We start from the raw sequence: 7,510 nt of genomic DNA, 5'->3' as shown, positions 1-7,510 counted from the left end.
ATATTATAGAACAAGGGCAGTGGCTATAGAGCGTATGTATTTGAGGAGTCTATAAGACGTTGCGCGATTAATCGTAAGGGTCGAGGGCGTAAGGAGGTGATATACTTACGTGTAGCTAATATAAGCTGTACGTAAGGTATATGTAAGAGCACGGGGCTCTCCTATAGAGGCCCCTATGGTGGGGTTCTATAACACTACCCCCCCTCCTATAGAGGCGGAGCTCCGGCGATGCTGTGGTTACTATATATATATAAAAGGGGCACTTAAGGTATAGAAAAGAAGAAAGGGGGGTATTGCTAAAGGTTTTAAAACAACGTTATATAATAAGACTTGGCATCTAAGAATCCGACTAATTAGATAACTTTAACCGCCGGTTAAAGTTCCTAAACATCTTAAAAATATTCTAGTTATATAATCGCACTTTGCCGTAATCTAATGGTAATTTACCCTTACGTGGTAATGTATAACGGTTTAACTCTATAAAGGCTCCTATAGAGGATTGGGTATAAAATCTCTACTTAGGCCCAGTTTCTATGGGTTCGCGTAGTAAAAGTTGCTAATTAGATCCTTTGCGTTTTTAAAGTCTTCCTATAATTGCTATTTTGGCTAATCTATATCGAATCCTATATATATAGCTCTGTAATAGAGCCGTTGTCCTCTGCCTTTACTAAAGTATTTAGAGTCGATAATTTGTTTAATAGTCCACTCCTTATAGTTCTCGTCTTTATTCTTATCTCAGATTAGTACTAGTAGGGGTTTAGGCTATATCTGCCCCAGTAAGGGGTTAGGCTAATAGAGGTATAGTAGCTATAGGTAAAATATAGGCTATATCCCGCGGGTAGCTAGGGTAGGCGGGAGTTCTAGCTTATATGTGGCTCCCCTATTAATAACTTGTTTAATTAGATAGGGGCCGAGGTTCTTATAATTAAGTGACTTTATAGGCCTCTATATAGAGATATTACGTATATCTAGCTATACCTAGTTACTAACACGCATCTCCGGTGGTGGCGTTTTATAGCAGTTAGCAAAATAGGCCTACTTTGCTTAAGCCTAGGCCATTTCTCCCTTGCAGTAGTTAAGTAGATTTTTTATATGGTCTGTATGCTGGTTGGCAAGTAGTATCTTAAGGCGTTTTCCATACGGCAGTTTCTTATTAATAGGTTCTAGTGGCTCTATACTAGATTAGGGGTAATAACCCTTATTCGCGAAGAACGGGGTAAGTCCTATAGTGGTTAAGACGTAGTTATTCGCTATAAATTCACCTAGTGGGAGGTAATCTACTTAGTTATCTTAACTATAGGCGACTACCTATTGTAGGTACGCTTTTATACTAGCATTAGCGTTTTTTAGTTACCTAGCAGTTTTATAGTAGAAGGATGTAGATATCTTAACGGAGATGCTAAGGCGTTAGTAGATTCGTCTCCATACATTGAAGTTAAATTATATGCCTTGGTCGGACGTAATTAAGTTAGGTAACCTATATAGTCGGTAGACTTCGCGGAGAAAGGCGTTAGTAATATTGCTAACGGCTACGCCTTTAGTTGGGACGTAGTGGCGCTCTTTTATAAGTCGGTATATTATTATAAGGATGTTCTTATAGGTACGGCCGTGTCGTTTATAGGGTGGTAAGTTAATAACGAAATCTATAGCGATATCTGCCTATTATTATATAGGTACTAATAGAGGGTGCAGTAGTCCTTAGTACTTTATATTAAAGGCCTTAGCGCGCTTATAACTATAGCAGGCGCCTATAAAGCGTTTAACTAAGTCTATTATTTTTAGCTAGAAGTAATATTGGCTAAGAAGCTTGTAGATTTCTTCTCTACCTAGGTAGCCGCTTAATTGGAGGTTATAGGCCATTTAAATTAGTTGCCGTTATAGATTTTCTAAGTTAGGGATAAATAGGCGACCTCTGTAATAGAGCCTATTCTCTTTTACTTCTAAGGCTGCTATATTAATCTAGCCTAAGCTTTAGAGGTTAGTAGGCAGTATATAGGCGCTAGCGGTCTTTGCGGTAATAAGTTAATATAGTAATAGGTTAATAGGGGTGTTATATACTATGGTAATAAGCTTATTAATTTTGAGAGGTAACTCTAGTTCTGTAGTATAAAGCTAAGGTACAGTTAGCTCTATTATAGGTAGTATACCTAAGGCCAAATTTTGTGCTTTTAGGATTATCTATTATTGGAACTAATTATAGGGGTTATCTTTAGACTAAGGAAGGTCTTATAAGCGGCGTGTTAGGCTATTAGGTTTAGTACCTTATACTTCTAGTCTATATACGATTTTAAAGTTAAAACTAGAAAGGAACTCGTTCTAATATACTTAGCATTAGTTTAGCTACTTTATAGTTATAAAGTACTTAAGGTTGCGATAGTCTATAAGGACTTTAGTTAGCTAGTCGGGCTCTGCTAAGGAGAGTTCTAGTTAGAATTCTTTAAACGCTTATATAATTATAAGGAGTTCTTTATTATAGATCTCGTAGTTATACTCTTATAGTATAAGCTTAGACGAGTAGAATATAACTAGGTAAAGGAAACCGTTATTGCCCATCTAGGAGAGGACGCCTGCGTTAATATGGTCTAAGGAGTCGGTTTTAAGATAGAGTTGTCGTCCTGGTATAAAGTGGGCTAGGATAGGTGCTTTGGTAAAGGCATTTTTAAGGTCTTAGAACGCCTTCTTATATTTAGGCGTCTAGGTAAAGCGTAGGTGCGTTTTTCTTCCTTTTATAAAAAGGCCCTTCGTTTATATTATTGCTATAAGTGGTGCTACTACACCTAAGAAGTTATATATAAATTTCTAATAGAAGTTAGTAAAACTAAGAAAGGCTTATACGTCCTTAATGCAGTTAGGGGCTTGCTATTTAGTAATTATGCGTACCTTCTTAGGGTCTATACAGACACCCTTAGTGGTAATAATTAGTCTAAGGTATTTTACTTCTATAACTAAGAATTTATATTTCTTTAAATTAATATAAAGTCCTGCGTCCCTAAGGCGCTATAGGACCTTTTAAATGTGTTCGGTATACTTAAAAGGGTTATTACTATAAATAAGTATGTTGTCTAGGTACGCGGAGTAGAAGTTATTAAGGTAATCCTGTAAGGCGTTATTAATATAGCTTTAGAAGGTGCCTGGGCCGTTATATACGCTAAAGGGCATAATAGTATATTTAAATTAGCTAAAGCGCGATATAAATGCGGTTTTCCATTCGTTACTTTTCTATATTTAGAAATAGTTAAAGGCGGCGATAATATTAAGCTTAGTATAGATTTTGGCTTAGCTAAGCCGCTTAAGGGTCTCCCGTATAAGCGGTACTAGGTATTAGTTTTTAATTGTAATAGTATTAAGTCCTCTATAGTTAATGCAGAATTAGATACCTCCTTTTAGCTTCTTAACGAGAAGGATAGGGGCGGCTGCTAGTAATATACTAGGATAAATAAACCCTTTATTAAGGTGCTTATTAATATACTTTCTTATAACTAGAAGTTTATCTTTTAATATTAGGTAGGGTCTTTTATAAAGTAGCGTTTTTCCTTATTTAATATTAATAGTATAGTCATTAGGTTAATATAGGGGGAGTATATCTACGCCCTTTTATAAGCATATATTAATAAAGTCGTAGTACCTTTTAGGGAGGAGCTTACGGAGTTCTTCGTTAGTAAGTCCTTTTTTAAGTTTTATAAACTTCTTAAAGTTTAAAGGTAAAAGTTTATAGAGTTCCGCGGGGGCGTCGTCTTCTAAAAGGTTAACTATGTCTATTTTATTACTATAGAGGACGTAGTCTTATTCTTTATTAAGCTTATATAGTTATAATTAGGAAGTTATAGTAACGGTCTAGCCTTTCCTACGTGCTATATAGTAGAAGGCCGCGGCACTTATATAGTGGTAGTTAGTTATAGGTAGGGTAATAAGGGGTTTCGTAGGTTAATATCCTAGTGAGTAAATAGAGGCGGCTAGGCTATGTCCTAGGTAAGTCTCTTTATAGTATTTAAAGTTAAAGGTTACTTTTCTCTTTTCCCAGTTAATAGCGGGGTTATATTATTTAAGCTAGCTTATTCTAAGGATAATAGAGGAGTTAGTAAGTAGTGTAATATAGGCCTAGAGCTCTTCCTAGTGCCCGTTTATATTTAAGTAAAGTTATACTATATAGGTAATCTTCTATATGGTATAACTACTGTTAGCGAGTTATAGGGCGCGGGCTTTAGTAAGGGGTAAAGTAAGTAGGTTATAAGTGTATACGAGTTAGGTATCTATAAATTGGTTAGTAGCTCTGCAGTTAATTATAGAACGGCTTTTATATTGTTTTATAGCAGTAGTTCCTATTATAGGTAAAGCTATCTATTTCCGTCTATTTATCTTTACTAAGTTATCTATTAAGTAGGCCGATATATAGATCCCTTTATTATTAGGGCGTCCTAACCCGTGACTTAGGGCTAAGACTTAGCGTTTTCCGCTTCCGTATCCGATTTTACTATTATTACTACGTCTTTATCTTATATAGTAGTGGCGCGTAGCGACGTATTTAGTATTTGGGGCATTAGGTTAGGTATTAGGTGGCGGGTACTAAACCTAGCTATTAGGTAGTTTAGGTTATTATAATAATAGCCTTCTTAATAGCATTTATAGCAACGTCCTAATTTCTAAAGTAGCTCGCGCTCTCCGTCTAGGAGTTTTTGCGGAAAGGTTAGTATAGAGAGGTCAATGTTAGCTCTAGTGGTACTTAAGGTAGTAGGCGTTAGTGGCTTAGTATATATAGGTTTAGTAGGCCTGGAGGGCTTCTATAGAGAGGTTTTTAAGTAAGGGTTAGTAGTAGCAATCTAATTTAGTCGTTATTTAATCTTCCGTAGGGCTGCTACCATTTTATAAATATTGTTATAGTTATGGCTAGCGGCTGCGTAACTAAGGCAATAAGTAACTTTTTTAAGGAGATCCTTCTAGTCTTTAGTATTGTCTTAGGTAAGGGCTCCGGTATATTCCTAAAATTTAACATAAAACTTGTTAAATGATTTAGTAGGGCTTATCTTTAGGGTACATAGTTTAGCTTAGTTGGTGGCCAGTAGGTCGTAGTCGCGGTATATTAGGTTGAGATTATTAAGAACTTTTTAGTAAGACTACCACTTTTAGGGGCCACTAGTCTCCTATTAGGCGAAGAGTCTATTAAATAGTATACCCTTTATTTACCCAATAATATAGCCAATCTTAGTGTCTTCCGTAGGAAAAAGGTAGGCGCTTTAAGTTAGTTTCTTACGGATTTATATCTTTTAGTGGCTGTATTCCTTACGGTCTCCTTAGAAGACTAGGGGATTAGGGTAACGTATATTAAATCCTATAGTAGCAGTTTAGGTCCGATTATTATAGCTTTTATTATCGCTGCTTTAGTAGGGGTTCCTATTAGGTAAAGCTGCTTAGCGCTAACCCTCTATTAAGTATTAAGTAGGTAAAGTTGCCGGGGGCGTAGAGACTTAGGTGGCGTTATATATAGTAAAGAGGTATTTAGCGTTGTTACAAATGTGCTTATTAAGCTAAGATTATAGGTATTTAATTGTGCCTTCTTTTTTAGTGACCGTAGTAATTAGTGCAATTTTATTCTTCTTTAACTGTTAGATATCGCGTTTAGATATACGGAGGTCGTCTTTGGTTTCTTAACGTATATTATTAGCGAGCGCTTTATAAGCTTATAGGTCTTGGATAATATCGCAATCTTAAGTAGTACGCATCTTAGCTTATATAAGCTTTAGGTAGTAGTTTTATAGAAGGCGGTAGTATTTATTAGGGTCTTATACTACTATTTTTGCAAACGTCTTGGCGTCTTATATTTTAATTTTAATAGGTAGTAGTCCTTTTATTTGCTTGTCCGTAGTTATATAGTTAATAAAAGATAAGATATTATCAGTATCTATCTCCTTAGGGGTTAGGGCTAATAAATCAAATTCTCCTAGGATTAATTGGCGTTGTAGGTTAAGTATAGGTATTAGATTGTTCTTTAGGTTTAATATAGTAGCTAGTAAGGAATATCGTCTTACTATTATGGGTTTCTTGGGGGTATAGGGTGGGGTAGTTCGTAGATACGCTGCTTTTAGCAGTGCCTATAGTATTATAGAGACGTAGAATTGGTTATAGGCTAAGCGTTAGTGGTAAAAAGGCGTAACGTAATGTTATGGAACGAGGGCAGTGGCTATAGAGTGTATGTATTTAAGGAGTCTATAAGACGTTACGCAATCAATCGTAAGGGTTGAGGGCGTAAGGAGGTAATATACCTACGCGTAGCTAATATAAGCTGTACGTGAGGTGTACGCGAGAGCACGGGGCTCTCCTATGGAGGCCTCTACGGTGGGGTTCCGTAATAAGCTGCAACCGAATACGCCCTTACTATATTTCGTACTTAGTATAGATTATTTAAATACTTAATAACGCTATTTGGCCTTATAAATATATAAGGTAAGGATATAGATAGGGAGTCTAATGATAGAACAATAGGTATATTGTATAGACAGAGACAAATCCTTAAGGGAAAAGGAGGAGTCTGTATGTAAGGTAAGAAGGGTTTTCCCTAGGTATGTGTAGAGCATATAACTTACGGGCGAGTTACCCCTAGGTTACCCTAGGGTCGCCTATACCTTACGGCTATATAATTATCTACTTAGGTTTTACCTAATAAAATGCCCTAAGCTTGTTTAAATATTATATAAATAACACCCTACGTCCCTACCTAGATATCTTCTATACCGCTTATATTAACGATATTTTAATATATAGTAATAACCTAACTAAATACTAAAAATACGTTGACCTTATTTTATAAGCCTTATACGGAGCTAGTCTATAATTAGATATAGATAAATACAAGTTTTATAAAATAGAAGTCCTATACCTTAGACTTTGTTAGAAAAAAATTTACTAGCATTTAATTTTACTTTTCTGCCATTTTAGCATTTTTTAGCATTTCTAGCATTTCCTAGCATTTAGCTGCTAAATACGGCATTTAGAATCAAGTGTTAGCATTTAGCCGCTAAATACGGCATTTAAAATCAAGTGTTAGTATTGGCCACTGCTAGTTATACACCCCCTAAACGATACGCATACACCCCCTACCTTATTTAGTTTAGACGCTTCCTCGTTAAGTTAGGTGCTTCCTCATTAAGTTAGAATATCACGTGCGTTTGACTTGTTTGCGCCTGCATCGCGAAAATCAAAGTACGCGTCATGTAAGTTTTATAACTGCAACATCACGATTAAGTATTGATTTTAGTTATAGTATAAGTAGTGGAGTCTAAATTTGGATCGCGACTGAGCCGATTAATTAGATTGCGCAGTATTTTATGAGGCGTCGCGCAAACTGATTCAGGTACTGCTACCTGCTTCGCGCCCGGTGGGACCCAAATCAACACCTCTACTTCGCATCCAAGGGCCTGCAATTGTAGAGCGTCGCGGTGGTCGGTCAACCAACCCTACAACCGGCTCTATAATTACCAATCGCGTCGACAGATCTACTTGTAGAGAGCCCTCAGCA

Source organism: Cenococcum geophilum (assembly GCF_001692895.1).
Source record: "Cenococcum geophilum 1.58 unplaced genomic scaffold K441scaffold_8, whole genome shotgun sequence".
Lineage (NCBI taxonomy): Eukaryota > Fungi > Ascomycota > Dothideomycetes > Gloniales > Gloniaceae > Cenococcum > Cenococcum geophilum.
The sequence above is the reverse complement of the archived record's forward strand: the minus strand, read 5'-3'. Positions refer to the sequence as shown.